Below are 18,354 nucleotides of genomic sequence, written 5' to 3' on the forward strand. Positions count from 1 at the left end.
CCAAGCGGCATCTTCAATCTTCTTCCATCCGGTGCGGAGCGGGTCCATCTTGAAGCAGGCGACGCGGATCCATCCTCTTCTTCCGTTGTCTCCCGACGAATGACGGTTCCTTTAAGGGACGTCATCCAAGATGGCGTCCCTCGAATTCCGATTGGCTGATAGGATTCTATCAGCCAATCGGAATTAAGGTAGGAATTTTCTGATTGGCTGATGGAATCAGCCAATCAGAATCAAGTTCAATCCGATTGGCTGATCCAATCAGCCAATCAGATTGAGCTCGCATTCTATTGGCTGTTCCGATCAGCCAATCGGATTGAACTTGATTCTGATTGGCTGATTCCATCAGCCAATCAGAAAATTCCTACCTTAATTCAGATTGGCTGATAGAATCCTATCAGCCAATCGGAATTCGAGGGATGCCATCTTGGATGACGTCCCTTAAAGGAACCGTCATTCGTCGGGAGACAACGGAAGAAGAGGATGGATCCGCGTCGCCTGCTTCAAGATGGACCCGCTCCGCACCGGATGGAAGAAGATTGAAGATGCCGCTTGGAGAAGATGTTTGCCGGTCCGGATGTCCTCTTCTTGCCGGATAGGAGGAAGACTTTGGAGCCTCTTCTGGACCTCTTCAGCACCGGATGCCAGGACGGATCGGTGAACCTGGTATGGTGAAGACAAGGTAGGAAGATCTTCAGGGGCTTAGTGTTAGGTTTATTTAAGGGGGGTTTGGGTTAGATTAGGGGTATGTGGGTGGTGGGTTGTAATGTTGGGGGGGGTATGGTATGTTTTTTTTTACAGGCAAAAGAGCTGAAATCCTTGGGGCATGCCCCGCAAAGGGCCCTGTTCAGGGCTGGTAAGGTAAAAGAGCTTGTAACTTTTTTAATTTAGAATAGGGTAGGGAATTTTGTATTTTGGGGGGCTTTGTTATTTTATTAGGGGGCTTAGAGTAGGTGTAATTAGTTTAATTTTTTTTTAGCAATTGTGTTTAATTAATTTATTGATAGTGTAGTGTTAGGTTAATTGTAGGTAATTGTAGGTAGTTTATTTAATTAATTTATTGATAGGGTAGTGTTAGGTTTAATTATATCTTAGGTTAGGATTTATTTTACAGGTAAATTTGTTATTATTTTAACTAGGTAGCTATTAAATAGTTCTTAACTATTTAATAGCTATTGTACCTGGTTAAAATAATTACAAAGTTGCCTGTAAAATAAATATTAATCCTAAAATAGCTATAATATAATTATAATTTATATTGTAGCTATATTAGGATTTATTTTACAGGTAAGTATTTAGCTTTAAATAGGAATCATTTATTTAATAAGAGTTAATTTATTTCGTTAGATTAAAATTATATTTAAGTTAGGGGGGTGTTAGTGTTAGGGTTAGACTTAGCTTTAGGGGTTAATCAATTTATTAGAATAGCGGTGAGCTCCGGTCGTCAGATTAGGGGTTAATAATTGAAGTTAGGTGTCGGCGATGTTAGGGAGGGCAGATTAGGGGTTAATACTATTTATGATAGGGTTAGTGAGGCGGGTTAGGGGTTAATAACTTTATTATAGTAGCGCTCAGGTCCGCTCGGCAGATTAGGGGTTAATAAGTGTAGGCAGGTGTCGGCGACGTTGAGGGGGGCAGATTAGGGGTTAATAAATATAATATAGGGGTCGGCGGTGTTAGGGGTAGCAGATTAGGGGTATATAGGGATAACGTAGGTGGCGGCGCTTTGCGGTCGGAAGATTAGGGGTTAATTATTTTAAGTAGCTGGCGGCGACGTTGTGGGGGGCAGGTTAGGGGTTAATAAATGTAATACAGGGGTCGGCGGGGTTAGGGGCAGCAGATTAGGGGTACATAAGTATAACGTAGGTGGCGGTCGGCAGATAAGGGGTTAAAAATTTAAATCGAGTGGTGGCGATGTGGGGGGAGCTCGGTTTAGGGGTACATAGGTAGTTTATGGGTGTTAGTGTACTTTAGGGTACAGTAGTTAAGAGCTTTATGAACCGGCGTTAGCCAGAAAGCTCTTAACTCCTGCTATTTTCAGGCGGCTGGAATTTTGTCGTTAGAGCTCTAACGCTCACTTCAGAAACGACTCTAAATACCGGCGTTAGAAAAGATAGGATACGCAAATGGCGTAGGGGGATCTGCGGTATGGAAAAGTCGCGGCTGAAAAGTGAGCGTTAGACCCTTTAATCACTGACTCCAAATACCGGCGGTAGCCTAAAACCAGCGTTAGGAGCCTCTAACGCTGGTTTTGACGGCTACCGCCGAACTCCAAATCTAGGCCTAAGTGACCAGACCATTTTTCAATTTTCTTACCATTAGGGACCAGGGCTATTTTTACATTTCTGCTGTGTTTGTGTTTAGCTGTATTTTTCCTCTTACTTATTTACTGTACCCACACATATTATATACAATTTTTCTCGCCATTAATTGGACTTTATAAAGATACCATTATTTTCATCAAATCATATAATTTACTATAATTTTTTTTTATAAAATATGAAAATTGAAAAAAAATAACTTTTTCTAACTTTGACCCCTAAAATCTGTTACGCATCTACAACCACCAAAAACACCCAGGCTAAATAGTTTTTAAATTTTGTCCTGAGTTTAGAAATACACAATGTTTACACGTTCTTTGCTTTTTTTGCAAGTTATAGGGCAATAAATAAAAGTAGCATGTTGCTTTTTCCAAACCATTTCTTTTCAAAGTTATCAATTGTTACATTGTAACACTGATATCTGTCAGGAATCCCTGAATATCTCTTGACATGTATATTTTTTGTTTTAGTAGACAACCCAAAGTATTGATTTAGGCCCATTTTGGTATATTTCATGCCACCATTTCAGCGCCAAATGCGATCAAATAAAAAAAAAAACATTTTTCACAAACTTTAGGTTTCTCTCTGAAATTATTTACAAACAGCTTTTGCAATTATGGCACAAATGGTTGTAAATGCTTCTATGGGATCCCCTTTGTTCAGAAATAGTAGACATATATGGCTTTGGCATATACTATACCCAAGCTCTAGAGGACACTGAATGATAATGGGAGGGGTAAAAGAAATGCGGACCCTAATCTGAGGGCACCACAGCCTGCAAAATTTTGAAAAAGTATGTAAGGAGGACAAGATAACATAATTTATGTAAGAACTTACCTGATAAATTCATTTCTTTCATATTAGCAAGAGTCCATGAGCTAGTGACGTATGGGATATACATTCCTACCAGGAGGGGCAAAGTTTCCCAAACCTCAAAATGCCTATAAATACACCCCTCACCACACCCACAATTCAGTTTAACGAATAGCCAAGAAGTGGGGTGATAAAAAAGTGCGAAAGCATATAAAATAAGGAATTGGAATAATTGTGCTTTATACAAAATCATAACCACCACAAAAAAAAGGGCGGGCCTCATGGACTCTTGCTAATATGAAAGAAATGAATTTATCAGGTAAGTTCTTACATAAATTATGTTTTCTTTCATGTAATTAGCAAGAGTCCATGAGCTAGTGACGTATGGGATAATGACTACCCAAGATGTGGATCTTTCCACACAAGAGTCACTAGAGAGGGAGGGATAAAATAAAGACAGCCAATTCCTGCTGAAAATAATCCACACCCAAAATAAAGTTTAACGAAAAACATAAGCAGAAGATTCAAACTGAAACCGCTGCCTGAAGTACTTTTCTACCAAAAACTGCTTCAGAAGAAGAAAATACATCAAAATGGTAGAATTTAGTAAAAGTATGCAAAGAGGACCAAGTTGCTGCTTTGCAGATCTGGTCAACCGAAGCTTCATTCCTAAACGCCCAGGAAGTAGATACTGACCTAGTAGAATGAGCTGTAATTCTCTGAGGCGGAATTTTACCCGACTCAACATAGGCAAGATGAATTAAAGATTTCAACCAAGATGCCAAAGAAATGGCAGAAGCTTTCAGGCCTTTCCTAGAACCGGAAAAGATAACAAATAGACTAGAAGTCTTACGGAAAGATTTCGTAGCTTCAACATAATATTTCAAAGCTCTAACAACATCCAAAGAATGCAACGATTTCTCCTTAGAATTCTTAGGATTAGGACATAATGAAGGAACCACAATTTCTCTACTAATGTTGTTGGAATTCACAACTTTAGGTAAAAATTCAAAAGAAGTTCGCAACACCGCCTTATCCTGATGAAAAATCAGAAAAGGAGACTCACAAGAAAGAGCAGATAATTCAGAAACTCTTCTAGCAGAAGAGATGGCCAAAAGGAACAAAACTTTCCAAGAAAGTAATTTAATGTCCAATGAATGCATAGGTTCAAACGGAGGAGCTTGAAGAGCTCCCAGAACCAAATTCAAACTCCAAGGAGGAGAAATTGACTTAATGATAGGTTTTATACGAACCAAAGCTTGTACAAAACAATGAATATCAGGAAGAATAGCAATCTTTCTGTGAAAAAGAACAGAAAGAGCAGAGATTTGTCCTTTCAAAGAACTTGCGGACAAACCCTTATCTAAACCATCCTGAAGAAACTGTAAAATTCTCGGTATTCTAAAAGAATGCCAAGAAAAATGATGAGAAAGACACCAAGAAATATAAGTCTTCCAGACTCTATAATATATCTCTCGAGATACAGATTTACGAGCCTGTAACATAGTATTAATCACGGAGTCAGAGAAACCTCTTTGACCAAGAATCAAGCGTTCAATCTCCATACCTTTAAATTTAAGGATTTCAGATCCTGATGGAAAAAAGGGCCTTGTGACAGAAGGTCTGGTCTTAACGGAAGAGTCCACGGTTGGCAAGAGGCCATCCGGACAAGATCCGCATACCAAAACCTGTGAGGCCATGCCGGAGCTACCAGCAGAACAAACGAGCATTCCTTCAGAATCTTGGAGATTACTCTTGGAAGAAGAACTAGAGGCGGAAAGATATAGGCAGGATGATACTTCCAAGGAAGTGATAATGCATCCACTGCCTCCGCCTGAGGATCCCGGGATCTGGACAGATACCTGGGAAGTTTCTTGTTTAGATGGGACACCATCAGATCTATTTCTGGAAGTTCCCACATTTGAACAATCTGAAGAAATACCTCTGGGTGAAGAGACCATTCGCCCGGATGCAACGTTTGGCGACTGAGATAATCCGCTTCCCAATTGTCTACACCTGGGATATGAACCGCAGAGATTAGACAGGAGCTGGATTCCGCCCAAACCAAAATTCGAGATACTTCTTTCATAGCCAGAGGACTGTGAGTCCCTCCTTGATGATTGATGTATGCCACAGTTGTGACATTGTCTGTCTGAAAACAAATGAACGATTCTCTCTTCAGAAGAGGCCAAAACTGAAGAGCTCTGAAAATTGCACGGAGTTCCAAAATATTGATCGGTAATCTCACCTCCTGAGATTCCCAAACTCCTTGTGTCGTCAGAGATCCCCACACAGCTCCCCAACCTGTGAGACTTGCATCTGTTGAAATTACAGTCCAGGTCGGAAGCACAAAAGAAGCCCCCTGAATTAAACGATGGTGATCTGTCCACCATGTTAGAGAGTGTCGAACAATCGGTTTTAAAGATATTAATTGAGATATCTTCGTGTAATCCTTGCACCATTGCTTCAGCATACAGAGCTGAAGAGGTCGCATGTGAAAACGAGCAAAGGGGATCGCGTCCGATGCAGCAGTCATAAGACCTAGAATTTCCATGCATAAGGCTACCGAAGGGAATGATTGTGACTGAAGGTTTCGACAAGCTGTAATCAACTTTAGACGTCTCTTGTCTGTTAAAGACAGAGTCATGGACACTGAATCCATCTGGAAACCCAGAAAGGTTACCCTTGTCTGAGGAATCAAAGAACTTTTTGGTAAATTGATCCTCCAACCATGATCTTGAAGAAACAACACAAGTCGATTCGTATGAGATTCTGCTAAATGTAAAGACTGAGCAAGTACCAAGATATCGTCCAAATAAGGAAATACCACAATACCCTGTTCTCTGATTACAGACAGAAGGGCACCGAGAACCTTTGTAAAAATTCTTGGAGCTGTAGCTAGGCCAAACGGCAGAGCCACAAATTGGTAATGCTTGTCCAGAAACGAGAATCTCAGGAACTGATAATGATCTGGATGAATCGGAATATGCAGATATGCATCCTGTAAATCTATCGTGGACATATAATTCCCTTGCTGAACAAAAGGTAAGATAGTCCTTACAGTTACCATCTTGAACGTTGGTATCCTTACATAACGATTCAATATTTTTAGATCCAGAACTGGTCTGAAAGAATTCTCCTTCTTTGGTACAATGAAGAGATTTGAATAAAACCCCATCCCCTGTTCCGGAACTGGAACTGGCATAATTACTCCAGTCAACTCTAGATCTGAAACACATTTCAGAAATGCTTGAGCTTTTACTGGATTTACTGGGACACGGGAAAGAAAAAATCTCTTTGCAGGAGGTCTCAACTTGAAACCAATTCTGTACCCTTCTGAAACAATGCTCTGAATCCAAAGATTGTGAACAGAATTGATCCAAATTTCCTTGAAAAAACGTAACCTGCCCCCTACCAGCTGAGCTGGAATGAGGGCCGCACCTTCATGTGGACTTAGAAGCAGGCTTTGCCTTTCTAGCTGGCTTGGATTTATTCCAGACTGGAGATGGTCTCCAAACTGAAACTGCTCCTGAGGATGAAGGATCAGGCTTTTGTTCTTTGTTGAAACGAAAGGAACGAAAACGATTATTAGCCCTGTTTTTACCTTTAGATTTTTTATCCTGTGGTAAAAAAGTTCCTTTCCCACCAGTAACAGTTGAAATAATGGAATCCAACTGAGAACCAAATAATTTGTTACCCTGGAAAGAAATGGAAAGTAAAGTTGATTTAGAAGCCATATCAGCATTCCAAGTTTTAAGCCATAAAGCTCTTCTAGCTAAAATAGCTAGAGACATAAACCTGACATCAACTCTGATAATATCAAAAATGGCATCACAGATAAAATTATTAGCATGCTGAAGAAGAATAATAATATCATGAGAATCACGATGTGTTACTTGTTGCGCTAAAGTTTCCAACCAAAAAGTTGAAGCTGCAGCAACATCAGCCAAAGATATAGCAGGTCTAAGAAGATTACCTGAACACAGATAAGCTTTTCTTAGAAAGGACTCAATTTTCCTATCTAGAGGATCCTTAAACGAAGTACCATCTGACGTAGGAATAGTAGTACGTTTAGCAAGGGTAGAAATAGCCCCATCAACTTTAGGGATCTTGTCCCAAAATTCTAATCTGTCAGACGGCACAGGATATAATTGCTTAAAACGTTTAGAAGGAGTAAATGAATTACCCAAATTATCCCATTCTTTGGAAATTACCGCAGAAATAGCATTAGGAACAGGAAAAACTTCTGGAATAACCACAGGAGCTTTAAATACCTTATCTAAACGTTTAGAATTAGTATCAAGAGGACCAGAATCCTCTATTTCTAAAGCAATTAGAACTTCTTTAAGTAAAGAACGAATAAATTCCATTTTAAATAAATATGAAGATTTATCAGCATCAACCTCAGAGACAGAATCCTCTGAACCAGAGGAGTCATCAAAATCAGAATGATGATGTTCATTTAAAAATTCATCTGTAGGGAGAGAAGTTTTAAAAGATTTTTTACGTTTACTAGAAGGAGAAATAACAGACATAGCCTTCTTTATGGATTCAGAAACAAAATCTCTTATATTATCAGGAACATTCTGCACCTTAGATGTTGAGGGAACTGCAACAGGCAATGGTACTTTACTAAAGGAAATATTATCTGCTTTAACAAGTTTGTCATGACAATCAATACAAACAACAGCTGGAGAAATAGCTACCAAAAGTTTACAGCAGATACACTTAGCTTTGGTAGATTCAGCACTTGACAGCGATTTTCCTGTAGTATCTTCTGGCTCAGATGCAACGTGAGACATCTTGCAATATGTAAGAGAAAAAACAACATATAAAGCAAAATTGATCAAATTCCTTAAATGACAGTTTCAGGAATGGGAAAGAATGCCAAAGAACAAGCTTCTAGCAACCAGAAGCAATAAAAAATGAGACTTAAATAATGTGGAGACAAAAGTGACGCCCATATTTTTTCGCGCCAAATAAGACGCCCACATTATTTGGCGCCTAAATGCTTTTTGGCGCCAAAAATGACGCCACATCCGGAACGCCGACATTTTTGGCGCGAAAAAACGTCAAAGAATGACGCAACTTCCGGCGACACGTATGACGCCGGAAACGGAAATAGAATTTTTGCGCCAAAAAAGTCCGCGCCAAGAATGACGCAATAAAATGAAGCATTTTCAGCCCCCGCGAGCCTAACAGCCCACAGGGAAAAAGTCAAATTTTAAGGTAAGAAAAAATGGTCAAATAAAAATGCATTATCCCAAATATGAAACTGACTGAAAATAAGGAAAGTTGAACATTCTGAGTCAAGGCAAATAAATGTTTGAATACATATATTTAGAACTTTATAAACAAAGTGCCCAACCATAGCTTGGAGTGTCACAGAAAATAAGACTTACTTACCCCAGGACACTCATCTACATATAGCAGATAGCCAAACCAGTACTGAAACGAGAATCAGCAGAGGTAATGGTATATATAAGAGTATATCGTCGATCTGAAAAGGGAGGTAAGAGATGAATCTCTACGACCGATAACAGAGAACCTATGAAATAGACCCCTTAAAAGGAGATCACTGCATTCAAATAGGCAATACTCTCCTCACATCCCTCTGACATTCACTGCACGCTGAGAGGAAAACCGGGCTCCAACTTGCTGCGGAGCGCATATCAACGTAGAATCTAGCACAAACTTACTTCACCACCTCCATCGGAGGCAAAGTTTGTAAAACTGAATTGTGGGTGTGGTGAGGGGTGTATTTATAGGCATTTTGAGGTTTGGGAAACTTTGCCCCTCCTGGTAGGAATGTATATCCCATACGTCACTAGCTCATGGACTCTTGCTAATTACATGAAAGAAAGACGCTTTACAAAGCTGCTCCATAGATGCCTCGTTTTTAAAGGCCCAAGAGGAAGCAACCGCTCTAGTGGAATGAGCCGTAATCCTCTGAGGAGGTCTATGTCCCGCTGACTCGTAAGCTAAGCGTATAACACTCCTCAAACAAAAAGATAAGGAAGTTGAAGAGGCCTTTAGACCCTTATGCTTCCCAGAGTAGATAACAAACAAAGAAGAAGCTTGTCTAAAATCCTTAGTATCTTGAAGATAAAACTTCAAAGCTCGAACAATATACAGATTATGAAGTAAACATTCCTTTAAAGAAGAAGTATTAGGACATAAGGAAGGTACCACAATCTCTTGATTGATGTTACGATCAGACACCACCTTAGGAAGAAAACCCAAGCGGGTATGTAGAACAGCCTTATCAGAGTGAAACACTAGATAGGGAGGCTCACATTGCAAGGCGGCCAACTCGGCGTGTTGACACAATAGCCAATAGAAAAAGAATATTCCAGGACAACAATTTAATGTCAATCGAATGCATAGGCACACACAGAGCCCGTTGAAAAAAACTAAGAACAAGATTCAAACTCCAAGGTGGAGCATTATATCTAAACACCGGTCTAATTCTGATCAGAGCCTTAACGAAGGATTGCACGTCAGATAGCTCATCAAGCCTCTTGTGCAGTAAAACAGAAAGGGCCGAAATCTGTCCCCTCAGTGAACTGGCAGAAAAAAAACAGCTCTCTAACCCTCCCCCCTCTACCTATTAGCCTCCATGTTAGGTACTGGCAGCTGTCTGCCAGTACCCAGTTTCCTTTTTTTTCCCCCTCTTTTTTTAAAAATAAATAATGTTTTCCGCAGTGTGGCTGCCCACCTCATTCTCCTACCCCCCTCCAAGATCACTTTCCCGAGACATATATACACAGCCACCCTCTCCCTTGGGACAGAGAGGGAGTCCATCGTCCGATCATCCAGAGAAATCTTTTGGGATAGATCTGTATAATCACCGTTCCACTGTCTCAACATGCACAACTGAAGAGGTCTGAGATGGAACCTGGCAAATGGAATGACATTGATGCTGGATACCATGAGCCCGATCACCTCCACAGAGGGGCTGGAGTAGGACTCAAGGGCAAGACAGGCAGAGGCAATCTTCCTGCGTCTCTGATCTGTGAGAAATATTCTCATGGATATAGAATCTATTATCGTTCCCAGGAACTCCACCCTGTTTCTGGGAATCAGGGAGCTCTTTCCTGAGTTTATCTTCCAACTGTGAGATTGGAGCAAAAGCAGAAGGGCCCTCGAGTGGTCCAGATAGGGCGCCACAGCAATGCATCTGGACCTGGCTACTGCAAGCAGTGCCCCCAGAACCTTTGTGAAGACTCTCTGAGCCGTCACCAGACCAAAGGTAAGGGCCACAAATTGGAAATGTTGGTCCAGAAACACAAATCTCAGGAACCTGAAGTGATCCCTGTGTATTGGCACATGAAGGTAAGCATCCTTCAAGTCTATCGTCATCATGAACTGACCCTCTTGAACTAGGGGCAGAATAGATCTGATCGTTTCCATTTTGAAAGATGGAACAGCCAGAAACTTGTTTAAACATTTTAGGTCTAGAATCGGGCGGAATGTGCCCTCCTTCTTTGGGACAATGAAAAGGTTTGAATAGTACCCTAGACCCCTTTCTGCTGGGGGTACTGGTACAATAACTCTGAGAGAAGAGAGATCCCTCACACAGTCTAGAAAGGATTCTATCATTTCTGGTCTGGAAGACAGATTTGACAGGAGGAATCTGCCCCTGGGCGGATGAGTTCTGAACCCTATCCTGTATCCTTGGGCGACAACCTCCAGAACCCAAGGGTCCTGAACGTCCTGCAACCAGGCCTCTGAGATGAGAGATAATCTGCCCTTTCATGCCGACTTTTGGCAGGCTTCTTGTTCTGCTTGGACTTGTTCCAAGACTGAGCTGGCTTCCAAGCACCCGTGGACTGATCTGCTTTTGCGGGGGGCTGCTGGCATTGGGCCTTGTCCACACAAAAGGGACGAAAAGTAGATCCCTTAGACTTAGGCTTCTTATCCTGCGGTAGGAAAGCACCCTTGCCTCTCGTCACCGTGGATATGATCAAGTCCAATCCTGGACCGAACAGTATCTTTCCCTGAAAGGGAAGGTATAACAGTCTGGACTTAGAGGTCATGTCCGCAGACCACTAATTTAGCCAAAGAGCCATGCGGGCTAGTACAGAAAACCCTGAAACCTTAGCATTCAGGCGAATAATTTGCATATTGGCATAAAAAATAAAAGAATTAGCTACCCTCAAGGCCTTAATTCTCTCCTGTATTTCATTGAGGGGAGTTTCCCTCTTGACCATATCATACAGAGATTCGCACCAATATGTTGCAGCTCTGGCAACCGCCACTACTGCGGCTGCCGGCTGAAAAACAAACCCTGTGTGTTGAAACATCTTCCTCAACATGTTTTCTAACTTTTTATCCATAGGCCCTTTGAACGACGAACTAACCTCAAGAGGAATCGTCATTCACTTGGCGAGCGTAGAGATAGCACCATCCACCTTAGGGACGGTCCCCCACAGCTCGAGCTGAGAGTCTGGGATGGGGAACAGTTTCTTGAAGGAAGAAGAAGGGGAAAAAGAAGAACCTAATCTCTCCCATTCGTTCTTAATAATATTACTAGCCATCTTAACAGGAACCGGGAAGGTCTGAGGTACCACCCTGTCCTCATACACTTTATCAACCTTAGGAATAGAAGGTTCCTCCGGAAGTTTTGGTATCGGAAGTTTCGGTTCCAGAACCTCGAAAGTAGCCAGCACCTGCTTCAGCAAAAAGCGCAAATTTTCCATCCTAAACCTAAAGTCAGGCTCCTCTGCAGACGGAGCTTTAGATGACCTGGATTCCGACCCAGAAGGAACGTCCTCCGAATAGTCGTCAAAGTCAGCAGATAACCTTTCCGAGATATCCATAGGAGTATATGACTCCTGGGCCAGATCGCAATATTTTACCCTACGCTTGCGCTTAGCAGAACGTAGTAAGGCACTAATCACCTACAAGACCGCCGTTTGCAGTTGATCCGCAAAGTCTGGCGGCCAACGGATTTCCCCTGAAGGAGAGATAGACATGCCCTGGCGCGCTGCATGTGTACTCGGAGAGGAATATAGTCACGCACCTCACGGGACGGGGAGCCCTCAGAGGTGGACGGCTCAGTAATACTAGACATTCTCTTACTTCGAGAAGCCGAGACCTTATCAAGGCAAGGGGAACATAGTTGAGCAGGCGGATCTACCGGAACCGCCTCACAATAAACACAAGTACTAGACTTAGTTAAATAGGGAGTACCCTCTAACGAGTCAGAGTCCTCCATAGTTTGCGGCTTTGTTACGGACTAGTATAGAATATAAACAATGGCAGCTTTTTACACCTCCAATGGCTGGGGCACTCACCACCTCCTAGGACCCGGACCACAGAAACCGTTACGTCTCCTGCACATTCAGCCCAGCAGGAAGTAGATTAGGCCACACCCGGACATCAGGAATGCCTTGCAGGACCGCCCCTGCACTAGGGAGAAAATGCGCCAAAAACATCCGCGCAAATACTCCCGGAACAGATTCTGCGATGCCAGGTAGAGGCGATTAGGATCACCGACACCCTCTCCTGTTAGATACGAGCTATTACTCGAGGAAAGGGGGAAACGGAGGAAACAGGAACACAAGACCGAAGTCCTAAGGAACCGCCAGAGCGTCAACCAGAGCTGCTTGCAGATCCCTTGATCCTGATTCATACCTTGATAGTTTGGATTTTAGACGAGAATCCATCGGATCCAACTTCAAAACTCCCCATCTGAGAGTTATCATTGAGAAAACATTTGGAAAAAGAGCTCACTCCCCAGGATGAAAAATCTGCTTGTTCAGAAATTCCGCTTCCCAGTTGTCCACCCCTGGGATGTGGATAGCAGATATGAGGCAATTATGAGAAGCTGTCCACTGAAGAACTCGTGACACCCCCTTCAAGGTGGCTGATATACGCCACTGAAGAAAAGATGTCCGATTGGAATCTGATAACCCGGACCAGACTCAGTTAAGGTTAATCTATCAGAGCATTGACGATTGCACTCAACTCTAGGGTATTTATAGGGAGGGCAGACTCCTTATGAGTCCAAGTCCCTGAACTCTTAAGAAAACCCCTAACTGCTCCCCAGCCTGAGAGGCTGGCAACCACTGACAATATTTCCCAAGATAATCTCAGGAAGCATGGCCCTGGGATGGATTGTCCTGAGAGAGCCACCAGGGCAGAAAACCTCTCGTCTGGATGTCAGAGACTATCCTCTGAGAGAGGTCCGAGTGTTCTCCATTCCATAGTCTGAGCATGAATAACTGTAGAGATCTCAGATGAAAACGAGCAAAGATAATGTCCATGGAAACCACCATGAAACCAATACTTCCAAACCCAGTGCCACTGAAGGACAAACAGAGGACTGAAGGGAAGACAGGCCGCAAAAAAACATGATTTTTTTTTATTATTATTATTTTTTTTTTTAAAACTCAGTCAAAAAACAATCTTCATGGAAATCGAGAATATGATTGTCCCTTAAAATCTACCCTGGTATTTGGAACCAAGGAATTGTTTTCCAGAACCACATTGAAGGCCATAAAATCTTTCCCTCTTGTATCCTTCACATAAAGAATGAAACACCCAGAAAAACCATTCTCTCAAGAGAATGAAAGCTACAAATAAAAAGAAAAAAATAGGACAGGATGCAACAGTCCTATGCTAATACTTTCTCGTTTGAGAAAAATCAAGGAATCCTATCTAATATATATAAGAAGAAAGAATTTCGAACACACGTTCAAGGAGCAATTAACTGTAGCAGGATTGCTGCTAACCACCCGAGGCAGAATTTCTTTTCACTTTCTGCGAAGGTATTTGTTTAGTACAACATTTTCTGCATTTTTAAATAAAATTAAATTATAAATTAGGCAATTACAATAAGTAAGGCTACTTTTTGTATCTCGGAATCAAGGGTTTATATCTCCTGAGGGGGGTTTATAATCATGTTTGTTATGTGATTGTGTCTGCTACTGTGTAATGTTGTGTATCCTCTGACACTTCTCTACCAACCGTCTGGGACGAAAGGCAAAGAATGACTGGGGAATGAGGGGAGTGGGAGGAGTATTTAAGCCTTTGGCTGGGGTGTCTTTGCCTCCTCCTGGTGGCCAGCTTCTGAATTTCCCAAAAATAATGAATGCAGCTGTGGACTCTTTCCATTTATGAAGAAAATGTTAACTCTTTCCATATCACAACTTCACACATAATTAACAAACACTCTGGTCTTCTAGAGAAAACTATGTCAGTGATAGAATAAATGGAAAGAAAAAGCCACTGACTGTAAGATGTTAACCTAATACACAGTCTACTATGGCTACTCTGACCCTTTGGGGTAGATAAATTAAAATTACATGACCCAGCAAGACATATAGTTTGATCACAAACAATGTAAAAACATATATAGGGCTCAGAAGGAGAACCCTGCATCTGAGACAAATAAAAATGCACCGGAGAACTGAGATTCACTCCGAGGTGCAAAGTAAACAGCGCGCCAAAATACCTCTGATCATGGCGGGGAAATACAAATAATAATAGCGTCTTTTTAAATATGGACAAAAACTGTACATGAGAGCCCCATGCTTAAATCTGTAAGATTAAACAGTTGGCACACTAGAACAACTATCTCCTGATACAGGAGAGAACACACCAGCCTCCTAGTCAGATAACAGAGATTGCGCTTCACCTAAAAGTGCGACACGCTGTGAGCTGCAAAAGCAGCCATTATATACTCGCTAAGTACTGCTTAATGCTACCATCTGTAACCTTAACTGAGAGGCATATCTTCCTTAGCTGAGTGCTGCGAAGGGGCTATTGTCCAGCTGACTGTGTAGCTTTTTATGGTGGAACCGCTACCAGTTTCAAGAACGCCTTAATGGCAAGAAGCAGGATGTACCGCGGGGCGTCCCTCAGCCCCTACACCTTCAACGCAAATGTAAACCCACTCTAAAGTGGAAAAATACTGTGGGTTAGGCTCCATAGATTAAACCCCATTAAGAGGAGGGATGAACTGCGGAGCGTCCCCCAGCCGCTATCCTATTAAACTGTCTGCGGCCAATGGCGGTTTTCATGTAACTGCAGGACTAACCCTAAGGCCTCTTAATGAAACAACAGGCGGCCTGGACCACAAAATAATGACTGAGAACCACACCTGCGTGTGTCTGATAACATTAAATTGTTCAGACACCATCTTCGCACATCCTCCAAGGCAAAGAATGACTGGGGATTATGGGTAATGAGAGTGACACTTAACAGCTCTGATGGGGTGTTTTTTGCCTCCTCTTGCTGGCCAGGAGTTGAATTCCCACTAGTAATTAGAATGGATTCGTGGACTCTCCATGCTATTAGAAAGAAACTCTGATTTTGTCCTTAGCGGCTGAGTCCCAAATACAAGTTGTTTCACAATTTAAGGGCTCAGGCTGGTTCCAACACAATATTGATAATGGCACCTTTCCAGTTATCTGGAGAACCAGTATGTGACTTTCCCCCTCCCTTCTTTACCTCCCTTTCCTTCCCCCCATGGTGTTTTTTTTTCTCTTCTCTCCCACCTCCCTCTCCTCACATAAGGCTTAAACCTCTGGGCAGTTATGTATACAATATTGGCTTTAACCCCTTAGTGACCAGAGCACTTTTCCATTTGTTGACCGTTTGGGACCAAGGCTATTTTTACATTTCTGCGGTGTTTGTGTTTAGCTGTAATTTTCCTCTTACTCATTTACTGTACCCACACATATTATATACCGTTTTTCTCGCCATTAAATGGACTTTCTAAAGATACCATTATTTTCATCATATCTTATAATTTACTATTAAAAAAATTATAAAATATGAGGAAAAAAATGGAAAAAAAACAATTTTTTCAAACTTTGACCCCCAAAATCTGTTGCACATCTACAACCACCAAAAAACACCCATGCTAAATAGTTTCTAAATTTTGTCCTGAGTTTAGAAATACCCAATGTTTACATCTTCTTTGCTTTTTTTGCAAGTTATAGGGCACTAAATAAAAGTAGCACTTTGCTATTTCCAAACCACTTTTTTTCAAAATTAGCGCTAGTTACATTAGAACACTGATATCTGTCAGGAATCCCTGAATATCCTTTAACATGTATATATATATTTTTAGAAGACATGCCAAAGTATTGATCTAGGCCCATTTTGGTATATTTCATGCCACCATTTCACCACCAAATGCGATCAAATAAAAAAAAAATGTTCACTTTTTCACAAATTTTTTCACAAACTTTAGGTTTCTCACTGAAATTATTTACAAACAGCTTGTGCAATTATTGCACAAATGGTTTTAAATGCTTCTCTGGGATCCCCTTTGTTCAGAAATAGCAGACATATATGGCTTTTACGTTGCTTTTTGGTAATTAGAAGGCCGCTAAATGCCACTGCGCACCACAAGTGTATTATGCGCAGCAGTGAAGGGGTTAATTAGGAAGCATGTAGGGAGCTTGTAGGGTTAATTTTAGCTTTAGTGTAGTGTAGTAAACAACCCCAAGTATTGATCTAGGCCCATTTTGGTATATTTCATGCCACCATTTCACCGCCAAATGCGATCAAATTAAAAAAAAACTTTAAATATTTCACAATTTTAGGTTTCTCACTGAAATTATTTACAAACAGCTTGTGCAATTATGGCACAAATTGTTGTAAATGCTTCTCTGGTATCCCCTTTGTTCAGAAATAGCAGACATATATGGCTTTGGTGTTGCTTTTTGGTAGTTAGAAGGTCGCTAAATGCCGCTGCGCATCACACGTATATTATGTCTAGCAGTGAAGGAGTTAATTAGGTAGCTTGTAGGGAGCTTGCAGGGTTAATTTTAGCTTTAGTGTAGAGATCAGCCTCCCACCTGACACATCCCACCCCCTGATCCCTCCCAAACAGCTCCATTCCCTCCCCCACCCCACAATTGTCCCCGCCATCTTAAGTACTGGCAGAAAGTCTGCCAGTACTAAAATAAAAGTTTTTTGGGGGGTTTTAGTTTAAAAAAAAAAAAAAATTCTTCTGCTGTGTAGGACCCCCCTTAGCCCCAACCTCCCTGATCCCCCCCAAACAGCTCTTTAACCCCCCCCCCCCTCTGCCTTTATTGGGTACCATATTGGGTACTGGCAGCTGTCTTCCATTACCCAGTTTTAAAAATAATAATGTATTTTTATTTTTTTATTTTATTAAATATTTTATTTATTTCTGTAGTGTAGCTGCCCCCCCCCCTCAACATCCAACCCCCCCACCCTCTCCCAGATGCCTTGATTTTAAAATCCCACCCTCCCCAATCCTCTCTCCCACCCTCCAGATCTACAGCATATTGATGCTGTTTTTATAGAGCTCTCGTGCACGCGCGCCAGTGCACGGCTCTCGTGCACGCGCCCGTGCACGCTGCGCGCACCCGCACTAGATCCCTCCCCCCTCCTCCACCAATGACTGCCCACCCGCCTCCCTGGATGAGCTCCCACGTACCAACGATAACGGCCATTGATAGCCGATGCAGAGAGGGCCACAGAGTGGCTCTCTCTGCATCGGATGGCTAAAAACAGTTATTGCAGGATGCCTCAATATTGAGGCATCACTGCAATAACATGAAAGCAGCTGGAAGCTATCAGGATCGCTTCCACTGCTTTCAAAGACCAACGACGTATGGGGTACGTCCTTGGTCATTAACTGCATTTTTTTGCAGGACGTACCCCATACGTTGTTGGTCATTAAGGGGTTAAAGGGACAGTAAACAGAATTTTTTTTCTTTAATGATTCCGATAAGGCATGCAATTTTAAGCAACTTTCTAATTTACTCCTATTATCAATTTCTCTTTGCTCTCTTGCTATCTTTATTTAAAAGCAGGAATGTGATGCATAAGAGCGGGACCATTTTTGGTTGAGAACATGGGCTATGCTTGCTTATTGGTGGGTAAATGTCAGCCTCCAATAAGCAAGCGCTATCCATGGTGCTGAACCTAAAATGGGCTGGCTGCTAAGATTTACATTCATAATTTTCAAATAAAGATAGCAAGAGAATGAAGGAAAATTGCTAATAGGAGTAATTTAGAAAGTTGCTTAAAATTGCAAATTCTATCTGAATCATGAAAGAAAAAATTTGGGTTCAGTGTCCCTTTAAGGTTTTACCTAGAGGTGGAATTAATCTGGAAATGTGGATCTTATCTTCTCCCAGAGGTTGAGATTTGCAATCTCATATTTTTGTTTTTCTTTGTTCTGTGTAAAATGTAAACTTAGAACTGAAAGAAAAACTTAAGCATATCCTAA

The 18,354-nt window shown here is 41.7% G+C and overlaps 1 protein-coding gene across 1 annotated transcript in view; it reads right to left on the minus strand.

Moving 5' to 3' along the window:
- ASXL2 (ASXL transcriptional regulator 2) overlaps positions 1 to 18,354 on the minus strand; it is a 462,065-nt gene that overhangs the window by 75,411 nt on the left and 368,300 nt on the right.

This window comes from Bombina bombina, chromosome 4, assembly GCF_027579735.1.
Source record: "Bombina bombina isolate aBomBom1 chromosome 4, aBomBom1.pri, whole genome shotgun sequence".
Taxonomy (NCBI): domain Eukaryota; kingdom Metazoa; phylum Chordata; class Amphibia; order Anura; family Bombinatoridae; genus Bombina; species Bombina bombina.